This window comes from Symphalangus syndactylus, chromosome 12 (genome assembly GCF_028878055.3).
Source record: "Symphalangus syndactylus isolate Jambi chromosome 12, NHGRI_mSymSyn1-v2.1_pri, whole genome shotgun sequence".
Taxonomy (NCBI): domain Eukaryota; kingdom Metazoa; phylum Chordata; class Mammalia; order Primates; family Hylobatidae; genus Symphalangus; species Symphalangus syndactylus.
The window spans coordinates 51,541,799-51,556,223 of NC_072441.2; the positions used below are offsets into that span (position 1 = coordinate 51,541,799).

The window sequence follows — 14,425 nt, forward strand, 5'->3', positions numbered from 1 at the left end:
TTGTTATGCGTATTTTCTTCATTGAACATATGAGCATTTCCCCAGTGTTTCCTATATGCTGAACACTGAACAATCATACCTACCAGAGCTGGTGAGCTCTGATTCATGTGACATTTTTGTACACTCTGGAAAGGAACTGTATTAGTCAGCTCAGCACAAAATACCGTCGACTAGGTAGCATAAACAACAGAAATTTATTTTCTCACAGTTTTGGAGGGTGGAAGTTTGAGATCGGGGTGCCAGCTTGATTGGGTTCTGGTGAGCCCTCTTCCTGGCTTGCAGAGGCTGCCTTTGTGCTGTGTTTCCACATGACACACACACACACACACACACACGCATGCACGGAGAGAGAGAGAAAGAAAAAGAAAGAGAGAGAGAGAGAACTCGCAAGCTTTCTGAGGTTTCTTATAAGGGCGCTAATCCTGAGGGCCTCACTCTCATGATCTCATCTAAACCTAATTATCTCACAAAGGCCCCATCCCCGAATACCATAACACTGGAGGTAAGGGCTTCAACACAGAATCTGAGCAGGGGATGGGAGGACAGTTCAATCCAGAGCATCCCACCCAAGCCATCACCCACATGGATTTGCAGGATAGCCCCACCCTCTCCACCCCGTGGGGTTGCCAGCCCCACCGCCTAGCTCTGACGGGCTTGAGTCCTCTGAGTGGTTCTGCCTCCAAAGAGCTGAGTGGAGACTGTCCAGCCTGTTGAAACTGAGGCTGTGGCTCTGGCTATCTCTGAATTGCCTTTGGGGCCCGTTTTTCCTCTCCTTGAAAAATAGTGCAGGTTCAAATGGTATTTCTAGTTCTAGATCCCTGAGGAATCGCCACACTGACTTCCACAATGGTTGAACTAGTTTACAGTCCCACCAACAGTGTAAAAGTGTTCCTATTTCTCCACATCCTCTCCAGCACCTGTTGTTTCCTGATTTTTTAATGATGGCCATTCTAACTGGTGTGAGATGGTATCTCACTGTGGTTTTGATTTGCATTTCTCTGATGGCCAGTGATGAGGAGCATTTCTTCATGTGGTTTTTGGCTGCATAAATGTCTTCTTTTGAGAACTGTCTGTTCATGTCCTTTGCCCACTTTTTGATGGGGTTGTTTGTTTTTTCTTGTAAATTTGTTTGAGTTCATTGTAGATTCTGGATATTAGCCCTTTGTCAGATGAGTAGGTTGCAAAAATTTTCTCCCATTCTGTAGGTTGCCTGTTCACTCTGATGGTAGTTTCTTTTGCTGTGCAGAAGCTCTTTAGTTTAATGAGATCCCATTTGTCAATTTTGGCTTTTGTTGCCATTGTTTTTGGTGTTTTAGACATGAAGTCCTTGCCCACGCCTATGGCCTGAATGGTATTGCCTAGGTTTTCTTGTAGGATTTTAATGGTTTTAGGTCTAACATTTAAGTCTTTAATCCATCTTGAATTAATTTTTGTATAAGGTGTAAGGAAGGGATCCAGTTTCAGCTTTCTACATATGGCTAGCCAGTTTTCCCAGCACCATTTATTAAATAGGGAATCCTTTCCCCATTGCTTGTTTTTGTCAGGTTTGTCAAAGATCAGATAGTTGTAGATATGCGGCATCATTTCTGAGGGCTCTGTTCTGTTCCATTGATCTATATCTCTTTTGTGGTACCAGTACCATGCTGTTTTGGTTACTGTAGCCTTGTAGTATAGTTTGAAGTCAGGTAGCATGATGCCTCCAGCTTTGTTCTTTTGGCTTAGGATTGACTTGGCGATGCGGGCTCTTTTTTGGTTCCATATGAACTTTAAAGTAGTTTTCTCCAATTCTGTGAAGAAAGTCATTGGTAGCTTGATGGGGATGGCATTGAATCTATAAATTACTTTGGGCAGTATGGCCATTTTCACGATATTGATTCTTCCAACCCATGAGCATGGAATGTTCTTCCATTTGTTTGTATCCTCTTTTATTTCATTGAGCAGTGGTTTGTAGTTCTCCTTGAAGAGGTCCTTCACATCCCTTGTAAGTTGGATTCCCAGGTATTTTATTCTCTTTGAAGCAATTGTGAATGGGAGTTCACTCATGATTTGGCTCTCTGTTTGTCTGTGATTGGTGTACAAGAATGCTTGTGATTTTTGTACATTGATTTTGTATCCCGAGACTTTGCTGAAGTTGCTAATCAGCTTAAGGAGATTTTGGGCTGAGACAATGGGATTTTCTAGATATACAATCATGTCATCTGCAAACAGGGACAGTTTGACTTCCTCTTTTCCTAATTGAATACCCTTTATTTCCTTCTCTTGCCTGATTGCTCTGGCCAGAACTTCCAGCACTATGTTGAATAGGAGCGGTGAGAGAGGGCATCCCTGTCTTGTGCCAGTTTTCAGAGGGAATGCTTCCAGTTTTTGCCCATTCAGTATGATATTGGCTGTGGGTTTGTCATATATAGCTCTTATTATTTTGAGATACGTCCCATCAATACCTAATTTATTGAGAGTTTTTAGCATGAAGGGTTGTTGAATTTTGTCAAAGGCCTTTTCTGCATCTATTGAGATAATCATGTGGTTTTTGTCTTTGGTTCTGTTTATATGCTGGATTACATTTATTGATTTGTGTATGTTGAACCAGCCTCGCATCCCAGGGATGAAGCCCACTTGATCATGGTGGATAAGCTTTTTGATGTGCTGCTGGATTCGGTTTGCCAGTATTTTATTGAGGATTTTTGCATCAATGTTCATCAAGGATATTGGTCTAAAATTCTCTTTTTTGGTTGTGTCTCTGCCTGGCTTTGGTATCAGGACGATGCTGGCTTCATAAAATGTGTTAGGGAGGATTCCCTCTTTTTCTATCGATTGGAATAGTTTCAGAAGGAATGGTACCAGTTCCTTCTTGTACCTCTGGTAGAATTCAGCTGTGAATCCATCAGGTCCTGGACTCTTTTTGGTTGGTAAGCTATTGATTATTGCCACAATTTCAGAACCTGTTATTGGTCTATTCAGAGATTCGACTTCTTCCTGATTTAGTCTTGGGAGGGTGTATTTGTCAAGGAATTTATCCATTTCTTCTAGATTTTCTAGTTTATTTGCATAGAGGTGTTTGTAGTATTCTCTGATGGTAGATTGTATTTCTGTGGGATCGTTGGTGATATCCCCTTTTTCATTTTTTATTGCATCTATTTGATTCTTCTCTCTTTTCTTCTTTATTAGTCTTGCTAGCGGTCTATCAATTTTGTTGATCTTCTCAAAAAATACCATTTGACCCAGCCATCCCATTACTGGGTATATACCCAAAGGTCTATAAATCATGCTGCTATAAAGACACATGCACACGTATGTTTATTGCGGCACTATTCACAATAGCAAAGAGTTGGAACCAACCCAAATGTCCAACAACGATAGACTGGATTAAGAAAATGTGGCACATATACACCATGGAATACTATGCAGCCATAAAAAATGATGAGTTCGTGTCCTTTGTAGGGACATGGGTGAAACTGGAAAACATCATTCTCAGTAAACTATCGCAAGGACAAAAAACCAAACACTGCATGTTCTCACTCATAGGTGGGAATTGAACAATGAGAACTCATGGACACAGGAAGGGGAACATCACATTCCGGGGACTGTTGTGGGGTGGGGGTAGAGGGGAGGGACAGCATTAGGAGATATACCTAATGCTAAATGACAAGTTAATGGGTGCAGGAAATCAACATGGCACATGGATACATATGTAACAAACCTGCACATTGTGCATATGTACCCTAAAACCTAAAGTATAATAAAAAAAAAAAAAGAAAAAAGAAATAGTGCAGATTCACAGCCAAATAAGCAAATCAGCCCATCATGTCTAACCCAGAAGTCTCAAAGCCTTCATTCTTTTTGTCCCATCTTCATCCCCTTCAGTTCAAACTGGAAGAATTTCTGCTCATATAATCTCATAAACTTTTATCAAGTGGTTGTCCAGTCACACTCTTGGTGTTATTTTCAGAACAAGTTTTTGTCATTTTTTAATAGTGTGGATAAGCTGAGAATTTCTCAAATCTTCAAGTTCTGGTTCCTTTTTGCTGAACAATTTCTTCTTCAACTTATGTTTTTTTTTTTTTTTTCATTTCAGCAGAAATGGTCAGGAGGAAACCAGCTGCTCCTTCGTCACATTGCTTAGAAAAGTCAAATATTTAATTTCATCACTCACAAGTTCTACCTTCCCCAAAACACTAGAATACAGTTCATCTCGGTTTTTTACCACTTTATAACAAGGATCACCTTTCTTCCAGTTTCCAGTAACATATTCCTCAATTCCATCTAAGCCCTCACCAGAATCACCTTTACTGTTTGTTCATATGTTTAGGATGCACCTGAAAATTCTTGAGCCTCTACTCACTATCCAATTCCAAAGCCATTTCCCCATGTTTAGGTATTAGTTACAGTAGCACCCTCATTTCTTGGTAACAAAATTTGTCTTAGTTCAGGGTGCCATAACAAAATACCATAGACTGGGTGGCTTAAATAAGATAAATTTATTATCTCACCGTTCTAGAGAATAATGTCCAAGATTACAGTACCAGCAAAGTAGATTTCATTCTGAAGCCTCTTCTCTTTTCTCATAGGTAGTTATTATCTCACTGTGTACTCATATGACCTCTTTGTGTGCCTGTGGGGTAAGAGAGAGAGAGGGCAAGCTCTCTGTTGTTTTCTCTTTTCAGGGTACTAATCAGGAAGGCCCCACACTCATGACCTCATCTAAACCTAGTTATCTCCCAAAGGCCCCATCTCCAAATACCATCACATTAGAGATTAGGCTTCAGCATATGATTTTGGGGGGACAGGATTCAGTCCAAAGCAGGTGCCCTTCCTCAAGACACTTTATGTCCATCTGTAGGCAATTTGTCATAATAAACTAATTTTATTAGAACAGGGTGTTCCGCTGTTATCTGCCAGAAAATGGTTGTAATAAATACTTAAATCTGCATATTCTACCCTATGAATGCTCCTCTGGAGTTACACAGTAAGCAACCTGAACAATTATTCACCGTAGTCCAGGTTAATCCTTCCTTGTCCTCAACTGACAATTTTTATGTATGGTAAGGAAAAGAAATGCTTCAAAAATCTACTAAATCAGAAATCAGAGGTTTAGATAAGTAAACTATTTGCTCCAAAATTATTACAAAGAAAGACCATCTTAATAAGTAAAGAATGTAGTATATGGTTTCAATTTGACAAGACACAATAATGTGTGACTAAAACACTGGGCTATAAATCGTGAGAGCTTTTTGCTAAGTTTGAGTACAGTAATTATTAAGAAAATCCATTATTTAGTAAAAGCAGCTGAGAACTTGTCAGATTCAAAATCACAAGGTTGAAATTGACTAAATAGGTCCATATGTTGGTAATCCTGTTTCCAGAAGGAACCATCCTTAAATCACCCAAAATAAATGAATATCTTGTTAAATACAGATTAACAATTCACACTATAAGATATCTTCCCTAAGTTTAATTTCAATCCATGGTACTTAAAATTGAACTTCTTTTCTCTTGTTCTGTCAACGTCAGAATAAATGTTGCAGCAAATATGAAGTGCCTAGAATGTGGCAGAAATTCTGTAGATGGTAAAACAAAAATTAATTCATGTAGAACACTTCTTATTAATGTATTTAGAATACTTTTCAGGCCTCCTTCTTTTCTGGCAAGTTACACTTTTAACTTTGTACAAGCAAATATGAATCATCAACTCGTTGATTATACAGTCTGAAATTTTCTTTTTAAAATATGAATACGGCAGACCATAATCTTAGGTTTCTATTACAACACATACTGCAGACATGCAAGATTTAACAAGAAAGTAGTAACAATGTAAATAGCGTAGCTTTCAAATCTACAGAAAATGGCTTTCTAAGATTTGTGCCAATCATTCATTTTTAAAAATTGGGAATGCTGGCCAGGCATGGTGGCTCACGCTGTCATCCCAGCATTTTGGGAGGCCGAGGCAGGGGAATAGCTTGAATCCCGGATGCAGAGGCTGTGGTGAGCCAAGATCATGTCATTGCACTCCAGCCTGGGCAATAAGAGCGAAACACCATCTAAAAAAAAAAAAGTTGGGAATGCCTGGATTTAATAATTTGAGGAAATTTTTTAAAAAGAAAATGAGCAGTGCCTTTTCATCACCGTGGGCTCCTTTTACCTATTCTCTTTTTCTTAATTATTTCGTATCTTAGAATCTTTTCTCAATATTTTACAATAATTCTTTTTCCATTCAGCTTATCTCCACATAAAAGTATAACACATAAGAATTTCCCAAAATTATCTTTTCTTTCTTTCAGATTATTTCCTTTGTCATAGATTATTTTAGATATCTTAGAGTACTTACTGTGTTTGGATTACTTCAAGAATAATTGTACATAGGCCCAATTCTGTATTGACTGGTTTTGTTCAGGTTTATGTAGTCCTACTAAAAGCAGATTTTTTTGTTTTAGTTCTTAACATTTCATGTGCAGAATATTTGTGCTATTTCATGGTAGTTTTACCTTTAATTATGTTGGCACATTTTGTGTATTTCCAGTTTTAAAATCGTATAGAAAAAAGGATCCTCAACCACTGCACTATGAGAGTAGGAGGGGTGCTCCTATTTTCCTGGCTCTTTGTCACAGCCTCCCCTCAGGAATGGAAATCATGGTGCCATAACTGGAGAGCAGCTCATCAGGCACACAAGCTTAGGGAATCCAAGGGAAGAATGCACTGGTTAATTGTGGGTCAGCATAGAAAAGAACATGATCATGTCCTTTGCAGGGACATGGATGGAGCTGGAGGCCATTATCCTTAGCAAACAAACTCAAGAGCAGAAAACCAAAAGCCACATGTTCTCTCTTATAAGTGGGAGCTAAATGCTGAGAACACATGGACACATAGAGAGGAACACACACTGGGGCCTTTAAGAGGGTGGAGGGTGGGAGGAGGCAGAGGATCAGGAAAAATAACTAATGGGTACTCGACTTAATACCTGGGTGATGAAATAATCTGTACAACAAGCCCTCACATAACAAGTTTACCTATGCAAAACAAACCTGTACTCATACCCCTGAACTTAAAAGTTAAAAAAAGAAACAATATGATAATTTTCTTAATTGCATGGAAATGTAGTAAGAAAAAAAATTCTTAAAAAACGACTAAAATTTATATTTCTGTAGCAATTAACATAAACATTTTTTAAACCATTCATCAGTTTATTTTCACACACCCCCAAAAGATTCAAAAAGCGTTATCCACACTTAAATGATTTGATTTTTTTAAGTGAATCAAACAACTTTTTTTTTTCCTGATTGCATGAACTGACCAAGTGTTTGATCACTTTTAGCAGATGTTGACAATATATTGATATTACTAATGCCAACACTTTTTTTTATTTTTTATTTTTTTGAGATGGAGTCTTGCTCTGTTGCCCAGGCTGGAGTGCAGTGGTGTGATCTTGGCTCACTGCAAGCTCCGCCTCCTGGATTCACGCCATTCTCCTGCCTCAACTTCCGGAGTAGCTGGGACTACAGGTGCCCACCACCACACCCGGCTAATTTTTTGTATTTTTAGTAGAGACAGGGTTTCACCATGTTAGCCCGGATGGTCTGGATATCCTGACCTCGTGATCCACCTGCCTCGGCCTCCCAAAGTGCTGGGATTACAGGCGTGAGCCACCGTGCCCAGCCTACTGATGCCAACACTTTTGATAAAACATTGAACTGAGATTATTATAAACCCACCTTTCAATTTCTCATTAAATATGAAAGTTCATACTTGTTTCCTTGTTGTTTCTTGAAAATATTCTTGCAAACTATGCCAACTCTCTCTTGAAGAGGAAGAAAAAAACAAATTTACCTCCTTGACTTTACCAGATGCCATGTTATTCAAAAGTTGTTTTTGTTTTTGTTTTGTTTTGTTTTGTTTTCAGGGAAAAACCCATCAATCTAAGCAGTGAAAAAATGGAAAGACTCCATCATGTTTTTTAAGTATAGCTACGATATAAATGAAAGTTATTAATCTGCAGCACACCAATCCAACTCCTAAATTACATAATAAATAGGTTGCTCATTTTCTGTCACATATAGCCTCTTCTCTTTGTTAATACCATTATAATACTGCTAATACCTATGACTCGAAAAACGAGGCATACAAGGTTAGGATGCCTCTGATAAACAAAAAGCTTTTAAGATGGGGCTTTCATTGTTTGTGAAGAGCTAATCATTCAACAATTAAATGTTTGACAAGTTTGACAAGCTAAAACTAGACAACGAAATTGCTGCTTAAAATAATAGAAAACATCCTTTTAGGGGAAATTGGTAAACCTCTTCTAGGGGAAATAAGACCTGTTTTCATGTCAGCTGAGTTTTAAGTTGCCATTAAAGTGATAATATAAAGGGAAAATAAACTGATTTTGATTACATATTTAACATTAATTCAAGTGCCTCTTGATATATCCCCAAATTAGTTTGTTAAAAATAAAATTGCCTGTTGACAATCTATTTTTATAAACATTTAGGTTATCTATAACTTAATTGTAGTTTTTACTTAAGGCATAACAGTGTTTGTAGTACAAATATCATTTATATCCAAAACTTACTTAGATTTAAAAATATTTTTTACTGATTTATTTGCTCACTGTTTCTTCCTGAATCATACTCCTTCCTTCTTGATTTATTTATTTCTTAATGAAATACGTCTTTTAGTATTTTTTTTCAAGTGAAAGTAGGAAATTCTGTGTCATTGTGCATCTTTAAACTTCTTTATTCCACCTTCTCTCTTAAATGTTTAACTTTTCACTGAGATTTATCTCGTCAGCACATTGAAGTTACGCCTTCATTCTCTTTTGGTCTTTCCTAATGCTGATGAGGTCTTCCATCCACTTGATTGTTCCTTTGTAAATTACCTTTTATCTCTATTTGATTTCAAAATTCTCTCTTTGTCCTTGATGTTCTGCAATTTCACTACAAAGTGACTAGGTATAATTTGGGTTTTTTTTTGTCTATTTAAATTTTCAAAATAATTACTCATTGCTTTCTTCAGTTTTCAAGAAAGGTTTCAGCCATCATATCAAATATTTCCTCTTCCCTATCAATACTATTATTTGTTACTGGAATTCTTATTAGACATATGCCAGGGCTTCTTGATATTTTTTTTCCATGCCTTTTAAATTTCCTTTAATATTTTTCTTTTCTTTTTCTCTCTCTGTTGCATTTTTATATGCTTCGATCTACCTATTCACTTATTTTTCTCTTCATCTACATCTAGTCTACATACTTTCTATTATTGTTTTATTTCAATTATTTGTGATTTTATTTGACTGAAATCTCTTTTTGGCTTACACTAGTGGGAGCAGGGAACACAGGATTCTATAGTGTTCTGAAGAGATAATGCTATAAGTGATTTGAAAGAGCAAATGCCTCTGATAAGACTGTAAGATGCACGAGAGAAAGGATGTTTCATTATCTAGGTAGCCCTACTACCCAGTAAACAGCCTGGCAAATAGTATGTTCTCAATAAATGTTTTCAGTAATGGATTAAATATAAACCAAGTAAATGTTAAACTTCACAACAATATACCTTAATATTAATATGTTGCCTTTAATTGTCAGTAGTTCAAGTACAGTAATTCTCAAACCAGAGATATTAAAAATCACCTCTGGAAAACACTAAAGTGTAGATCCATAGGTCCCACCATAGAGTTTCTGATTAATTAGGTCTGAGTTCTAAATATCTGTATTTTCACAACATGTGAAGTCACGTAAACTATAAATTTTGATTCTGAGAGCCAAAGAAGTACCTTGAAAGAAATACTGTCTGAGTGCAATCAGATTTAGAAATGGCAATAATAGAAAGGTAAAGCAAAGATTCCTCTACATGACTTGGTCAGCAGATAGGACAGGAAGAGACTGACAGGAAGGACAAGCTATGAAATGAAGGAGCAAAAGTTAAATAATAGGAGGGAAGTTTGAGAAGTTCTGATGCTGCCTTGGAATCCTCCTGTTCTAAAACAAAGCTATCTTGTTTTAAAAATACACAAGTAATAAATATTTAGTCATTTGCTCTAGTAAATTATATGCTTTTGCAGCATATACTTTTTTAACTTCTTCACATGGGTTCTTTTACTAATTAAAGCTAATTGGAAATAGGTAAAAAAGGTTAATATTGGGTCTGTTTCCTTGTGGATCTATTTTTTAAGATTTGCATTTAATTCTGTGGGATGATAGAATGATAATGTAATGTAATTTAGCTTAATATCTATTTTCTGTTAGATGACAGTTTTATTAAGCAGAACCAATAATCATCGTTATTCAGAGTCATAATGGCCCATTATAAATGGTCTCATTTTCCCTAATTTTAATTTTACCTCTTAGAGTATGCCTAGAATTGTTAAAATGGTTATGCTTGGTTTCTTTCATAAATATCATTTTAACAATCAGTATGGAAACATAAGTCATCTAGTAGTTAAGTCCCACTATTCTACATATTTGATACAAAACTATTTTAGTGTCTTGGTTTCTCTTAATTAAACTTTCAGACTAACAAATTTCAGGAAATTAAATTACCATCCTTTATGTATCAGAGCCTTAACATTGATATGAATAGGCTTTTGTTTCTGGGATGCCACCTTTCTGACTCTTGTGTTTCTCAGGATAGAGATGAACAGATTAGACAAAAGACGGACTTGTCCCCAGCAGGCTGCAGAATAATTAGATTCACAACTCTCTTAAAAAATATCAACAAACTAAGGTGGTTTTATGTTCATAAGGCATTTTTTCTTTTCTTTTTTTTCTGAGATGGGGTCTCTTTCTGTTGCCTGTGCTAGAGAGCAGTGGCGTGATCTCCGTTCATTGCAACCTCTGCTTCCCAGGCTTAAGCGATCCTCCCACCTCAGCATCCCAAGTAGCTGGGACTACAGGCATGCAACACCATGCCCTGCTAATTTTTGTAGTTTTTTGTAGAGACAGGGTTTCACCACATTGCCCAGGCTGAACTCAAACTCCTGAGCTCAGGCCATCAGCCCACCTTTGCTGGGATTACAGGCATGAGCCAATGCACCCACCCTTGTCAGGCATTTTTTCTTAAGGTGAATAAATTTAGGGAACAGTCAGATTATTTTCTGTCCCAACAATTGCAACAAGAGATGGGAATTTATAGAAGGGAGAAAATGGAGTTATTTGGATCATAAATACATCAGGGGAGAGAGGGCCTTAGAAGTTCCCTCATTTTAAGGCTCTTTTGAGTCACATCAAATACCTGTTTAAGGTTGCACAGTTTATTAAGCATTCTCACTTACATCCTTTCATATAGGCCTACACCATTCCTTTCAGGTGAAGATCACTATTATTCTAAACTTACACTGAGAGGACTAAGTGTAGAGAAATTAACTCACATCCAAGCCAGTTACCTGGTTTGAGTGGAGGCGAAGCTTAAGCTTTTTTCACAACATCAGAGTTTTTACAGTCAGAACACATCCCAGAGGCTTTGGATGCCTGGGAACAGAGGCAAAAGGTCAAACAAGTTCAAAAAATGGAGGTTGAAGGTCATCTCAAATACAAACTTTACCAGCTTTATATTATTGTCCGGGGACCAGCATGCAACAATTGCTTAGAATTCAAGGAAAGTCAACTCCTTTCAGCTTCTGTCATGGGCACTATAGGAGGCTCCTGTTGCTTTTGAGTAATAATTCTATTTCATCTATACATGATTAAATAGAACTCTCTTCTATAAAATTTGTGCCTGGATGAACCAAAGATGCATTTTCAAGCATTCAAGAGTATGCAGGAAAAAATCAGATCCACTCATGGATACGAACGTGGATTATAACCTATGATGCTATTACGTAATTTGATATTTTACTTTACACCACTCAATTATTTGTTCAATAAGTAATCAGTGAGTGCCAGAACTGTGTTATGCACTGATATCATTGAGAAAAAAAATATAGTCTCTGCCCATATAAAGCTCATACTCTGATTGGGCAAGAAAGCATTGACAATACAACATGGTCAATAAGATAGAATTTTTAGTAGGCCATGGCAATGTGGAAGAAGAGACTTTAAGGCAACCTTTCAGTTATCTTTTGAAATGATTGTTTCACCGTGATTCATTTACATGCATGCATATCAGTGATTGAAAGTATCTATGTATGTATGCAGATGTACTTTCTTGGTTGCCGCACACTTTTTAAAATAACGTTCCCAAGTTGTTTAAACAGAGAAACCCATAAAGAATGGTAAATTAGAAGTGCTTTGATTGGCCTTGGAGTATGTAGTTTAACTTAATAGATATTGGACTATCTTTAATATAGGGATCATGATAAGCCACGCTGAGAATCGCATTTAAAAAGTCTTAGATAAATTAATGAAAGAAATACTTTAATTTTTAACCCAACAGATGTTTACTTTCTGGGTTATAACCATCTCTTAAAACATTAGCATGACTGGAAAGCTGTAACTACCCATGAATTCTGCCAGTTTAGTAAAGTCTTTAAGATAAAGCTAAAATAACTGAGAAAATAGAATATTTCTGACAATATGTTCTAAATTTATAAAGCTCTTGGTCAAAAATCATGGTCATATAAAAATCCATGTTCTGCCCCTTGAGTTTTTAGGTCAAGTATTTATACCCATTGATTAATATAAATAATACAAATTACATAAATTCTAGCCAAGCTGTTTGGTCATATTTTTGTTATCATGGACTTAAGAGTAAGTCTTTGTAACCAAATTCAATCTTTGCCATCTTTGACCCGGGACAAATTTTTACTCCAAGATTTAATTTGTTATCTAGAAAATAAAGATAATACTACCACATAGTTCTACTGTTAGAACTGAGTCCAATATGAGGAGTGGTATAGTACCTGACACAGCATAACTTCAACATCAGTGATAGTTCCTCTTTATGATTGACTACAAGGCCTATGCTAGATCATGCTTTCATCATTTAAAAGCATTAAACATTAAAAAAACATCTTTTCACGACATTCCACCAGAGGCATTGAGTCAAAAAGCTTAATGATTCCTATTCAACTTACTTATTTTGTGGGGAAATCAAACTCACCTGCCATCCATGGGGCTGGTCCATGTGAAGAGACCACTTAAAATATTACTTGGATTGTGTTTTTCCATGAAAAGTTGAGACTGACCACGCATTTTTACATATTTTCTCATAGTTATAGTACTGAGTGATGTCTCACATTCTATTTGTGATGCGCATGCTGGAGTCAGTACATTAAGCAGGAATTGGGGACGTTTTCTCAAATTCATTAAAATATAAAAGCATCTGATGTTAAAAATTGATGAAATATAGATTCATTGTTTGATTTCACATGGATAGCTTAGCTTAGTTGGTCAGAGATTTGGTGTTGATATATCAGGTCTGAGATTCACGCTCCCCCATTCACCAATTAAATCTAATTGATTTTTCACTCACTGGGTTTTTTGTTTTGTTTTGTTTTAGGCTCACTGACTGACTGCAGCTGTAACTTCAACTTGCCAATGTACACCATTGCTCACAAGAGGACCAGCTGAGAGTGTGAATGAATTTATTGCCAGCCCTTTCCTACTCCTAAAACAAAGCAATTCTGTAGATTTGTTACTGATGAGTCATAGCACCATCTTCATATACAAATAACAGCATTTCATATGGCACTATTTGCAGTGTAAATGATAGCAGACATCATGAGGAGACAGTACAAATTATCTTGGGCCATTGTCTTATTTATAGATTAAAGTACAATTATGTTTTTCCTGATTTACCTTCTGACATCTTAGTTAATTAAGTTACTTGTTTCTTTTATGTTCATTCTCCCCTTAGATCTGGCACAACTATGCTTTTCTTTAATATTCTTTCCCTTGTTAAATTGTTAATTTTTTCTGAGGGGCAGAATACCTTTTTATCATTATTTTGAGAATGCTAAGTATTTACATAATTATCCTTCAGAGAACACTGGAAGACAATACTGTTGAACAAATGGATAAATACTAGAAAAGGATTACTGGATAATTCTATCATTTCTGGAAGCCTCAGTGATTGATTTATTCTCTTTTTACCCTCACATATTTTTCCTCTAGGTTACTATTTTTTTCCTGACACGTTTTCAAGCTTATAGTTGGTCATTTTCTCTGTTTAAAAAAATATTCTGGGAATGCGCAAGTGCTCAGAAAAATATTATCTATTAGCAAACTCATTAATTTAAGCACCTATTAATAAATTTGCTCATTCATTTAGAATGAAAAATATCTAATACAGTATTTCTATTTCTATTTCTATTTATTTTTATTTTAATATTTACATTTATTTTATATTTTATATTTATGGCTTTTAGTCAATATATAACTTCAAAAGAGAATTTCAAATCAAATCTTATGCCAGTCCAATAATTGAATAACTGATATAAACAAAAGAGTATAGGCCCAACACAAAACAGTAAGACAGAGATAATTTGTTAATTTAGTTAGGC

General features: G+C 36.2%; 1 long non-coding RNA gene across 1 annotated transcript; it reads left to right on the top strand.

Annotated features, from left to right (window-relative positions):
• Window positions 1–705: 705 nt before the first annotated feature.
• Window positions 706–14,202, top strand: LOC134733736 (uncharacterized). Its single transcript, XR_010117357.1, has 2 exons — window positions 706–789; window positions 3,771–14,202. It is a non-coding gene; the product is annotated as an uncharacterized lncRNA (long non-coding RNA).
• The last annotated feature ends 223 nt before the right edge of the window (window positions 14,203–14,425 follow it).